The 14441-nt window shown below is 26.3% G+C and overlaps 1 long non-coding RNA gene across 1 annotated transcript; it reads right to left on the reverse strand.

Annotated features, from left to right (window-relative positions):
* Window positions 1-12300: 12300 nt before the first annotated feature.
* On the reverse strand, window positions 12301-13544 carry LOC132803318 (uncharacterized). The gene is made up of 2 exons (XR_009638406.1): window positions 13398-13544; window positions 12301-12534 (listed from the first exon to the last, which is right to left on the reverse strand). It is a non-coding gene; the product is annotated as an uncharacterized LOC132803318 (long non-coding RNA).
* Between the last annotated feature and the right edge of the window lie 897 nt (window positions 13545-14441).

Consider the following 14441-nt stretch of genomic DNA (forward strand, 5'->3'; position numbering starts at 1 on the left):
ACAAGTCGAAAAAAAAAAATACCAAAGCCAACATTGTTGACATGTTATAGCGTCGGCATAGACCCATATTTTCTAAATTTTATTTTCCTTTTAATTCTGAATGATTTTAAAACTCACGTTATGTCAAATAAATTTTTCAAAATATTGTAGATTAAAAAAATATTAAATAAATCATACAGAAAATATAACAAAATTTTCCAGCACACAGAAGTCGGAAAAAAAATACCAAAGCCAACGCTGTTGGCATGTTATAGCATCGGCATAGACTCATGTTTTCTAAATTTTATTTTTCTTTTTTCATGAATGATTTTACAACTCACATGATGTCAAATTACTTTTTCTAAAGATTGTAGATTAAAAAAATGTTACATAAATCATACAGGAAATATCACAATATTTTCCAACAAAGGTCGGACAAAAAACACCAAAGCCAACGTCGTTGGCGTCTTATAACTTCGACTTAGACATATGTTTTCTAAATTTTATTTTCCTTTTTAGCATGAGTAATTTTACAATCTCAATGAGGTCAAATTACTTTTTCTAAAGATTGTAAATTTAAAAAATGTTAAATAAATTTTACAAGAAATATAACAACATTTTTCAACATTAGTCGGAAAAAAAAAAAAAATACCAAAGCCAACGCCGTTGTAATGTTATAGCATCGGCTTAGGCACATGTTTTCTAAATTTTATTTTCCTTTTTATCACTAATGATTTTACAACCTACATGATAGCAAATTACTTTTTCTAAAGATTGTAGATTAAAACAAGGTTAAATAAATCATACAGGAAATATCACAACATTTTCCAACACAAGTCGGAAAAAATACCAAAGCCAACATCGTTGGCATGTTATAGCATCGGCTAAGACACATGCTTTCTAAATTTTATTTTCTTTTTTATCCTGAATGATTTTAAAACCCACGTAATGTCAAATAAATTTTTCAAAATATTGTAGATTAAAAAAATGTTAAATAAATTATAAAGGAAATATAACAATATTTTCCAATGCACACAAGTCGGAAAAAAAAAAAATACCAAAGCCAATGCCATTGGCATGTTATAGACTCGGCTTAGACACATGTTTTCTAAATTTTATTTTCCCTTTTATTATCAATGATTTTACAACCCCACATGATGTCAAATTATTTTTTCTAAAGATTGGAGATTAAAAAAATATTAAATAAATTATACAAGAAATATAACAATATTTTCCAACACAAGTCGAAAAAAAAAAAAATCAAAGCCAACACTGTTGGCATGTTATAGCGTTGGCTTAGACACATGTTTTCTAAATTTCATTTTCTTTTTTTCTAATGGATGATTCTACAACCCACATGATTACAAATTACTTTTTCTAAAGATTATAAATTAAAAAAATGTTAAATAAATCATACAGAAAATATAACAACATTTTTCAACACAAGTCGGAAAAAAAAAATACTAAACCAGCGCCGTTGGCATGTTATAGCGTCGGCTTAAATACAAGTTTTCTAAATTTTATTTTCCTTTTTATCATGAATTATTTTACAACCCACATGATGTTAGATTACTTTTTCTAAAGATTGTAGATTAAAAAAATGTTAAATAAATCATACAGGAAATACAAAAACATTTTCTAACACAAGTCGAAAAAAAATACTAAAGTCAGCGTCGTTTGCATGTTATAGCGTCGGCTTAGACATATGATTTCTAAATTTAATTTTTCTTTTTATTCTGAGTGATTTTAAAACCCACGTGATGTCAAATAAATTTTTCTAAATATTACATCTTAAAAAAATATTAAATAAATCATACAGAAAATATAACAATATTTTCCAACACAAGTCCCAAAAAACAAATACAAAAACCAACACCGTTGGCATGTTATAGCGTCAGCTTAGATGCATGTTTTCTAAATTTAATTTTCCTTTTTATCTTGAGTGATTTTAAAATCCACTGATGTGGAATAAATTTTTCTAAAGATTGTAGATTAATAGAATGCTAGATAAATCATACAGGAAATATAACAATATTTTCCAACGCAAGTCGGAATAAAGAATACCAAACCCAACGCCATTGGCATGTTATAACATCGGCTTAGACACATATGTTCTAAATTTTATTTTTCTTTTTATCATGCATGATTTTACAACCCACATGATGTCAAATTACTTTTTCTAAAGATTGTAGATTAAAAAAATGTTAAATAAATCATACAAGAAATATAACAACATTTTTGAACACAAGTGCGAAAAAAAAAAAACTAAAGCCAATGCTGTTAGCATGTTATAGCATCAGCTTAGGCACATGATGCTATAACATGCTTTCTAAATTTTCTTTTCTTTTTTATCATGAATGATTTTACAACCCTCCTGATGCCAAATCACTTTTTTTAAAGATTGTAGATTACAAAAATATTAAATAAATCATACAGGAAATATAACAACATTTTCCAACACAAGTTCCAAAAAAAAAAAAATACCAAAGCCATCGCCTTTGGCATATTATAGCATCGGCTTAGACACATGTTTTCTAAATTTTATTTTCTTTTTTATCATGAATGATTTTACAATCTACATGATATCAAGTTACTTTTTCTAAAGATGATACATTAAAAAAATGTTAAATAAATAATACAGCAAATATAACAATATTTTCCAATACAAGTCGGAAATAAAATATCAAAGCCAACGTCATTGGCATGTTATAGCGTCGGCTTAGCCACATGTTTTCTAAATTTTATTTTCCTTTTTATCATTAAAGATTTTACAACCAACATGATGTCAAATTACTTTTTCTAAATATTGTAGATTAAAAAAATGTAAAATAAATCATACAGGAAATATAACAACATTTTCCAACACAAGTTCCAAAAAAAAAAAAAAAGACCAAAGCCAACGCCATTGGCATGTTATAGCGTTGACTTAGACACATGTTTTCTAAATTTTATTTTCCATTTTATCATGAATGATTTTACAACCCACATGATGTCAAATTACTTTTTCTAAAGATTGTAGATTAAAAAAATATTAAATAAATAATACAGGAAATATAACAACATTTTCGAACACAAGTCCGAAAAAAAATACCAAAGCCAATGCTGTTGCCATGTTATAACGTCGGCTAAGACACGTATTTTCTAAATTTTATTTTCTTTTTTATCATGAACGATTTTACACCTCAACTGATGCCAAATTAGTTTTTCTAAATATTGTAAATTAAAAAAAATATTAATATAACAACATTTTCCAACGCAAGTCCCAAAAAAAAAAAAAAAACCAAAGCCAACCTCGTTGGCATATTATAGCATCGACTTAGACACATGTTTTCTAAATTCTATTTTTCTTTTTATCATGAATGATTTTACAACCCACATAATGTCAAGTTACTTTTTCTAAAGATTATACATTAAAAAAATATAAAATAAATCATACAGGAAATATAACAATATTTTCCAACACAAGTCGGAAATAAAATACCAAAGCCAACGTCATTGGCATGTTATAGCGTCGGCTTAGCCACATGTTTTCTAAATTTTATTTTCCTTTTTATTATTAAGGATTTTACAACCAACATGATGTCAAATTATTTTTTTTAAATATTGTAGATTAAAAAAATATAAAATAAATCATACAGGAAATAGAACAACATTTTCCAACACAAGTTGGAAAAAAAAAATACCAAAGCCAACACCGTTGGCATGTTATAGTGTCGACTTAGACACATATTTTCAAAATTTTATTTTCCATTTTATCATGAATGATTTTACAACCCACATGATATCAAATTACTTTTTCTAAAGATTGTAGATTAAAAAAATATTAAATAAATAATACAGGAAATATAATAATATTTTCGAACACAAGTCCCAAAAAAAATACCAAAGCCAACGCCTTTGGCATGTTACAGCGTCGGCTTAGACACATGTTTTCTAAATTTTATTTATTTATTTATTTTTTTTATCATGAATAATTTTACAACCCAACTGATGCCAAATTAGTTTTTCTAAAGATTGTAAATTAAAAAATATATATATTAAATAAATCATAAAGGAAATATAACAACATTTTCCAACACAAGTCCCAAAAAACAAATACCAAAACCAACGCCGTTGGCATGTTATAGCATCGGCTTAGACACATTTTTCTAAATTTTATTTTCGTTTTATCATGAATGATTTTACAACCCACATAATGTCAAGTTACTTTTTCTAAAGATTGTACATTAAAAAATTGTTGAATAAATCATACAAAAAGTATAACAATATTTTCCAACACAAGTCGGAAATAAAATACCAAAGCCAACGTCGTTGGCATGTTATGGCATCGGCCTAGACACATATTTTCTAAATTTTATTTTCCTTTTTATCATTGAGCATTTTACAACCCACATGATGTCAAATTACGTTTTCTAAAGATTGTAGATTAAAAAAAAAAATTTAAATAAATCATACTGGAAATATAACAACATTTTCCAACACAAGTGCGAAAAAAAAATACCAAAGCCAATGTCCTTGGCATGTTATAGCTCCCGGCTTAGACACATGTTTTGTAAATTTTATTTTCCTGTTTATCATGAACGATTTTACAACCCACTTGATGTAAAATTATTTTTTCTAAGGATTGTAAATTAAAAAAAATGTTAAATAAATCACATAGGAAATATAACAACATTTTCCAACGCAAGTTGAAAAAAAAAAGGAAGCCAAAACCAATGCCGTTGGAATGTTATAGCGTCGGCTTAGACACATGTTTTCTCAATTTTATTCTCCTTTCTATCATAAATGATTATACAACCCACATGATGTCAAATTATTTTTCTAAAAATTGTAGATTCAAAAAAATATTAAATAAATCATACAGGAAATATAAAAATATTTTCCAGCACAAGTCGAAAAAAAATACCAATGCCAATGTCGTTGGCATGTTATAGCGTCAGCTTAGACGCATGTTTTCTAAATTTAATTTTCCTTTTTATGCTGAGTGATTTTAAACCCACGTTATGTCAAATAAATTTTTCTAAATATTGCTGATTAAAAAAATATTAAATAAATCCTACAGGAAATATAACAACTTTTTCCAACACAAGTTGGAAAAAAAAAATACCAAAGCCAACGCTGTTGGCATGTTATAGCGTCGACTTAGACACATATTTTCTAAATTTTATTTTTCATTTTATCATGAAAGATTTTCCAACCCACATGATGTGAAATTACATTTTTTAAAGATTGTAGATGAAAAAAAATGTTAAATAAATCATACAGGAAATATAACACCATTTTCCAACCCAAGTCGGAAATAAAATACCAAAGCCAACATTGTTGGCATATTATAGCGTCGGCTTAGACATGTGTTTTCTAAATTATTATTATTATTATTTTTGTCCTGAGTGATTTTGCAACCTACATGATGTCAAATTACTTTTTCTATAGATTGGAGGTTAAAAAAATATTAAATAAAACATACAGAAAATATAACAACATTTTCCAACACAAGTGCGCAAAAAAAGTACCAAAGCCAACGTCGTTGGCATGTTATAGCGCTGGCTTTGACACATGTTTTCTAAATTTTTTTTCCCTTTTTATCATGAATAATTTTACAATCCACCTAATGTCAAATTACTTTTTCTAAGGATTGTAGATTAAAAAAATGTTAAATAAATCAAACGAAAATATAACAATATTTTCCAAAACAAGTCGGAAAAAAACAAATACCAAAACCAACGCCGTTGGAATGTTATAGCATCGGCTTGGGCACATGTTTTCTAAATTTTGTTTTCCTTTTTATCATGAATGATTATACAACCCACATGATGTCAAATTATTTTTTCTAAAAATTGTAGATTCAAAAAAATGTTAAATAAATCATACAGGAAATATAAAAACATTTTCCAACACAAGTCCAAAAAAAAATACCAACGCCAACGTCGTTGGCATGTTATAGCTTCGGCTTTGACGCATGTTTTCTAAATTTAATTTTTCTTTTTATACTGAGTGATTTTAAAACCAACGTGATGTCGAATAAATTTTTCTAAATATTGCTGATTAAAAAAATGTTGAATAAATCATATAGGAAATATATCAACATTTTCCAACACTAGTAGGAAGACAAAATATCAAAGCCAATGGCGTTGGCATGTTATAGCGTTGGCTTAGACACATGTTTTCTAAATTTTATTTTCCTTTTTATCATGAATTATTTTACAACCCACATAACATTAAATTACTTTTACCAAAGATTGTAGATTAGAAAAATTTTAAATAAATCATACAGGAAATATAAAAACATTTTCCAGCACAAGTCGGAAAAAAAATACCAAAGGCAACGTCGTTGGCATGTTATAGTATCGGCTTAGACGCATGTTTTCTAAATTTAATTTTTCTTTTTATACTGAGTGATTTTAAAACCAACGTGATGTCAAATAAATTTTTCTAAATATTGCTGATTAAAAAAATATTAAATAAATCGTACAGGAAATATAGTAATATTTTCCAACACAAGTCGGAAGACAAAATACCAAAGCCAATGGCGTTGCCATGTTATAGCGTTGGCTTAGACATATGTTTTCTAAATTTTATTTTCCTTTTTGTAATGAATTATTTTACAACCCACATGATGTTAAATTACTTTTTCTAAAGATTGTAAATTAAAAATATGTTAAATAAATCATACAGGAAATATAAAAACATTTTCCAACACAAGTTGAAAAAAAAATACCAAAGCCAATGTCATTGGCATGTTATAACGTCGGCTTAGATGCATGTTTTCTAAATTTAATTTTACTTTTTATGCTAATGATTTTAAAACCTACATGATGTCGAATAAATGTTTCTAAATATTGCTCATTAAAAAAATATTAAATAAATCCTACAGGAAATATAACAACTTTTTCCAACAAAAGTTGGAAAAAAAATAAATACCAACGCCAACACCATTGGCATGTTATAGCGTCGACTTACACACATGTTTTCAAAATTTTATTTTTCATTTTATTATGAATGATTTTACAACCCACATGATGTCAAATTACTTTTTTTAAAGAATGTAGTTTAAAAAAATGTTAAATAAATCATACAAGAAATATAACACCATTTTCCAACACAAGTCGGAAAACAAATACCAAAGCCAACAATGTTGGCATGTTATAGCATCGGCTTAGACACATGTTTTCTATTTTTTTTTTATTTTTTTTTTGTCCTGAATGATTTTAAAACCTACATGATGTCAAATTACTTTTTCTAAAGATTGTCGGTTAAAAAAATATTAAATAAATCATACAGAAAATATAACAACATTTTCCAACATAAGTGAGAAAAAAAAAATACCAAAGCCATTGTCGTTGGCATGTTATAGCGTCGGCTTAGACACATGTTCTCTAAATTTTATTTTCCTGTTTATCATGAATGATTTTACAACCCACCAGATGTCAAATTAATGATTTTACAACCCACCTGACGTCAAATTACTTTTTCTAAGGATTGTAGATTAAAAAAATGTTAAATAAATCATTCAGAAAATATAACATCATTTTCCAGCACAAGTCAAAAAAAAAAAAAAATACAAAAACCAACTGTGTTGGCATGTTATAGCGTCGACTTAGGCACATGTTTTCTAAATTTTGTTTTCCTTTTTATCATGAATGATTATACAGCTCACATGATGTCAAACTACTTTTTCTAAAAATTGTAGATTAAAATTTTTTTAAATAAATCATACAAAAAATATAAAAATATTTTCCAACACAAGTCCAAAAAAAAAAAATACCAAAGCCAACGTCGTTGGCATGCTATGGCATCGACTTATACGCATGTTTTCTAAATTTAATTTTCCTTTTTATGCTGAGTAATTTTAAAACTCACATGATGTCGAATAAATTTTTCTAAATATTGCTGATTAAAAAAATGTTGAATAAATCATATAGGAAATATAACAACATTTTCCAACACAAGTAGGAAGACAAAATATCAAAGCCAATGGTGTTGGCATGTTATAGCGTTGGCTTAGACACATGTTTTCTAAATTTTATTTTCCTTTTTATCATGAATTATTTTACAACCCACATAACATTAAATTACTTTTTCCAAAGATTATAGATTAGAAAAATTTTAAATAAATCATACAGGAAATATAAAAACATTTTCCATTACAAGTCGGAAAAAAATACCAAAGGCAACGTCGTTGGCATGTTATAGCGTCGGCTTAGACGCATGTTTTCTAAATTTAATTTTTCTTTTTATGCTGAGTGATTTTAAAACCCACGTGATGTCGAATAAATTTTTCTAAATATTGCTAATTAAAAAAATGTTAAATAAATCCTACAGGAAATATAACAACTTTTTCCAACACAAGTTGGAAAAAAAAAATACCAAAGCCAACGCCGTTGGCATGTTATAGCGTCAACTTAGACACATGTTGTCAAAATTTTATTTTTCATTTTATCATGAATGATTTTACAACCCACATGATGTCAAATTACTTTTTTAAAAGATTGTAGATTAAAAAAATGTTAAATAAATCATACAGGAAATATAACAACATTTTCCAACATAAGTCGGAAAAAAAATACCATAGCCAACGTTCTTGGCTTGTTATAGCGGCGGCTTAGACAAGTGTTTTCTAAATTTTTTTTTTTTTGTCCTGAGTGATTTTGAAACCTACGTGATGTCAAATTACTTTTTCTAAAGATTGTAGGTTAAAAAAATATTAAATAAATCATACAGAAAATATAACAACATTTTCCAACATAAGTGCGAAAAAAAAAATGCCAAAGCCAATGTCGTTGGCATGTTATAGTGTCGGCTTAAACACATATTTTCTAAATTTTATTTTCTTGTTTATCATGAATGATTTTACAACCCACCTGATGTCAAATTACATTTTCTAAGGATTGTAGATTACAAAAATATTAAATAAATCATACAGATATAACAATATTTTCCAACACAAGTCGGAAAAAAAAAAATACCAAAACCAACGCCGTTGGCATGTTATAGCATCGGCTTAGACACATGTTTTCTAAATTTTCTTTTCCTTTTTATCATGAATGATTATACAACCCACATGATTTCAAATTACTTTTTCTAAAAATTGTAGATTAAAAAAATTTTAAATAAATCATACAGAAAATATAACAACATTTTCCAGCACAAGTCGAAAAAAAAAATGCCAAAGCCAACGTCGTTGGCATGTTATAGCGTCGGCTTAGATGCATGTTTTCTAAATTTAATTTTCCTTTTTATGTTGTGTAATTTTAATACCCACATGATGTCGAGTAAATTTTTCTAAATATTGTTGATTAAAAAAATGTTAAATAAATCGTACAGAAAATATAACAATATTTTCCAACACAAGTCGGAAGAAAAAATACCAAAGCCAGTGGCATTGGCATGTTATAGCGTTGGCTTAGGCACATGTTTTCTAAATTTTATTTTCCTTTTTATCATGAATTATTTTACAACTCACATGATGTTAAATTACCTTTTCTAAAGATTGTAGATTATAAAAATGTTAAATAAATCATATAGAAAATATAAAAACATTTTCCAATACAAGTTGAAAAAAAAAATACCAAAGCCAACATCGTTGGCATGTTATAGCGTCTGCTTAGTCGCATGTTTTCTAAATTTAATTTTACTTTTTATATTGAGTGATTTTAAAACCCACGTGATGTCGAATAAATTTTTTTAAATATTGCTGATTAAAAAAATATTAAATAAATTATACAGGAAATATAACAACTTTTTCCAACATAAGTTGGAAAAAAAGATACCAAAGCCAATGCCGTTGGCATGTTATTGCGTCGACTTACACATATGTTTCTAAATTTTATTTTCTTTTTTATCATGAATGATTTTGCAACCTACATGAAGTCAAATTACTCTTTTTAAAGATTGTAGTGTAAAAAAATGTTAAATAAATTATACAGGAAATATAACAACATTTTCCAACACAAGTTGAAAAAAAATACTAAAGCCAACATGGTTAGCATGTTATACCGTCGGCTTAGGCACGTGTTATCTAAATTTTATTTTTCTTTTTGTCCTTAATGATTTTGAAACCCATGTGATGTCAAATTACTTTTTCTAAAAATTGTAGATTAGAAAAATATTAAATAAATCATACAGGAAATATAACAACATTTTCCAACACAAGTGCCAAAAAAAAAATCAAACCCAACATCGTTGGCATGTTATAGCGTCGGCTTAAGCACATGTTTTCTAAATTTTATTTTCCTTTTTATCATAAATGATTTTACAACCCATCTGTTGTCAAATTACTTTTTCTAAGGATTTTAGATTTAAAAAATGTTAAATAAATCATACAGGAAATATAACAACATCAAAGCCAACGCTATTGGCGTGTTTTAGCGTCGGCTTAGACACATGTTTTCTAAATTTTGTTTTCTTTTTCATCATGAATGATTATACAACCCATATGATGTCAAATTACTTTTTCTAAAAATTGTGGATTAAAAAATATTAAATAAATCATACAGAAAATATAAAAATATTTTCCTACACAAGTCGAAAAAAAAAATATCAAAGCCAACATCGTTAGCATGTTATAGCATCGGCTTAGACGCATGTTTTCTAAATTTAATTTTCCTTTTTATGCTGAATGATTTTATAACCCATGTGATGTCGAATAAATTTTTCTAAATATTGTTGATTAAAAATTTTTTAAATAAATCATACAAGAAATATAACAATATTTTCCAACATAAATCGGAAGAAAAAATACCAGAACCAATGACTTTGGCATATTATAGCATTGACTTAGGCACATATTTTCTAAATTTTGTTGTCTTTTTTATTATGAATTATTTTACATCCCACGTAATGTTAAATAAGTGTGGCATTTGGCTTCTGTTGTAATTTTGTCCCTGACGTGTTTTTTTTTTTTTTTTTGGGTTAATGTTAAATTTATTATATTGTTATGCTTTATTTATTTATTTATTTTTGATAAAATATTGTCATGCTTTGGACAGCCTAGTCTAGTTTTATAATTGATAGCCTATGTAAACAGTAATTGTTTAAATCAAAATCAAAACCATTTTTAGGTAAGGGAATTGACAAGAAAATGAAATTAAATAGATTTACAATCAAATCTCCGATCAAATACAAACAGTCAAAGAAAGTTGATCCTCTGCTCCGTCAATAGTCTCACATCAATTTCTTGGAAGTTGGAACCAAATAAAAAATGATCTTTTTCTTAGTCATCAGCAAATCGGTAGCTAAGCCTACTTCCAAACTGAACTGCCCTTTGTCAAAGGGCAATGCACGACCGTATAGAAGCCAAATGCCACACTTATTATCAAAATGGTTAATTACATATAGATAGCTTAAAAATCAGGCTTATTAATTTAGTTGCACTTTGATACACTCAACATCTATTGCAATTTGGATTTTCAACTTTCGAAAGTACTAATTTAAAATTTTAATTGTTTAATTTATTACATATTAATCTAATTCATAACTGGGCCAAACAAATTAATAACAGTTTCATTCAAGAACTAAAAGCTATAATGGATTGAAAATAGTGGAGCCATGAGGAAAGAGATTAGAGTATCCATTATGGATGAAACTACTACCAATTAGTTTGAACAAACTGAGAATTGTATTAATTTGTGAAATAAAAAAAAAATTGAATACCTAAATCGATATTTTTGAAAGTTAAAGACGTAATTCACAAAACTCTGAGGAAATAAATTGAAGGGTACCTTTTATTGCATGCTAAAAAAGTAATTAAAATTATTATAAACAAAATGTTGATGTAAACTTTGATTTCTATGAGTTTCATCAAACAATCTCTATAGCCAGCAAGCAGAATCGCCAAAAGTTTGAGTACTAATTTTTTCATGTATGCATACATTATCATTCGATCAGATGACATATGATGAAAGAATAAAACTAGATGAGATATGACAAAAGACTAAAACTAGAATCCACAACTTATTTGTTAAATCAATAATCATAAAGTTTACCAAAATATTGGCCGAAATTATATACAAAATGATATAATAATATTTAATTGATTTTTTATTTATTTATCTATTTCGATACAATAATTTATATGATAAAATGTTATTTTAATTTAAATTGGATTCCTTGATTTATATTGCCAATACAATTTTTTAAGAATAATATAGAGTTATCGTCTAGTCTACTAAAATATATATATCATATTTATATGTTCCATTATTTGATTAGCTTATATTTAATTATATTTATTTTTTTAAAAATTCACTTATAAATATTTAAATTATATTAATATGTTAACCAATCAAATAATAACATATGCAAATAGATATTTTAATAAAATAGATAATAACTCTAGTATTATTATTATTATTTATTACTAACATACATGAGGGTTTTCATCTAAATTCAAACTTCAAATTTGAACATATATTTTTGATGATTTTACCTTTAAAGTAAACTTACAAATAAATTGACGACTCTACTATTAAGGATTATTATTGATTTGACCGTTTTTTTCCGGAGATGGAGGTGCAGGTGTCGTGGGATGATCTCCAAGTTTCCTTATCTTTAAATCTGCATTACAATAATTAAAGTTAGAATAAGTTGACAATTTCCATCCCATATATAAGATGTTTCGGCGAGTTTCACATTCAAAAATTAAATGCGAAGTCTCATATCATAAATAAGACTTCAAAGCAGGATTTACATAAGAACCTTAAAGATAGAACTTTTCTCTTAACCTTTAAAATTGAACTAACTTGTAAATAATTTTCTTAAGATATAATTAAAAAAAAAAGAATTTATTTAACCATATATGCTAGAAAAATAATTTTAAAAAGGCAAAATTGTTTCCTTAAATAATATTTGAGGAAAGAAGCCAGAAAATAAATATTAATTAATTAATTCAAGGCCAAAAACTTTAGTTTACCTTTCTTACATTTTTTTTTTTTTTTGGTGATTCTTTGTTTTCCTAATCAATTACTGTTGATTACCAAGTATTTGATAAAAGAGAAAATATTGAAAGAATCTGATTTCCAAGAAGTTTATTAAAAATGAATTTTTTTGAAATTTTTTTTTTATCGTGTTTGGTTAAGTACAGAAAAAATAGGACTTATAAGTAACTAAATAAATTTATATATTAAAATTAAAAAATACATAAAATTAGTTTAGAGAATTTTAGAATAACACCTCTTTAGTAAGAACCATTTTTCTTTTTAGTTTTCCACATTATGAGATTTATTTTCCAATGGAGTACACAAATTCTTTTTCTTAAAGATTATCCAAATAAAATAAAATTTCACTTTCCTAGAGAATTTTAAATTTCTACTAACTTTATCACTACTTTAACATTCAGGATTTTTGCAAATTAAAATCGAATTCATAAAACTACCTTCTCAATACATCTCAAATTCATAGGCATAAAAAATTGTACAAACCTGCATAAACCAAATGATGATGGAAAGTGATGAGGAGAATTAACATTAGACAACGAAAAGGATAAGAGATACCCATGTCTTCTACAAAAACAATCTTACATATGATTTCTCTCCTTTTGTTTTCCCATTATATATAGGCCAAAAAAAAAAAAAGTATAAAATATATGTCATTTTGTTGAAAAATAAGTCATATAAATATATTAATCAATCAAAAGCAAGTCAAGTCATCGAAAGTAAATGTGCCTTAAAATTAATTATGAAATTGGGTTTTAATTAGTGGTGGACTAAGTCAAGTCATCGAAAGTAAATGTGCCTTAAAATTAATAATGAAATTGGGTTTTAATTAGTGGTGGACTAAGTCATACATGTATGTCCATTCCAACATTGATCGACTTTTTTTTTACATCTATTTAAAAAAGTCACAATTATTGACTTTAGCTTATTTGTTTTGCATCTATTGACTTGATATTTAACTAATCTATTTTTAAAATTGAATAATGAAATATCATAATAGTTGCAAAATATATACAATTTTTTTCTTTTATTGTTGAATTAAAAAAGAAGATATTTAAATCCATGATCGGTGTGGGTGGGCGTGTCTTTGGAGTTGCTTTCAAATCTCTACTTTTGAACTTCATTAAATCTAGTATTTGGTAAATATATAGATTTTAGATTATTGAATAAATTATTCTCTCCAAAAGCTATAATATAAGAGGTATCTTAGGTAACTTCTAATATTCTCCTTCTAATATAATAAGATTAAAATTAAAATTACTACTATATGCTTCAACAAATAATAAAATTCATTTATATATGTTTATATCTAATAATACTTAATATATACAAAGAAATAATCATTTATATCTATTTTAATAATTATATACAATTAAAATAGTTAAGTAGATTTTATTAAATTTTATCACTTTTAGTAATTTTAAAATAATAATTTATCAAATGTGAATCAAATTATCAGAAAAAACTAATTGTTAGTTTAACAAAACTTTCTATTGTTTATTTCGTAATCTACCACAATTCCAGACTAAA

Source organism: Ziziphus jujuba, chromosome 3, assembly GCF_031755915.1.
Source record: "Ziziphus jujuba cultivar Dongzao chromosome 3, ASM3175591v1".
NCBI classification, from domain to species: Eukaryota; Viridiplantae; Streptophyta; class Magnoliopsida; order Rosales; family Rhamnaceae; genus Ziziphus; species Ziziphus jujuba.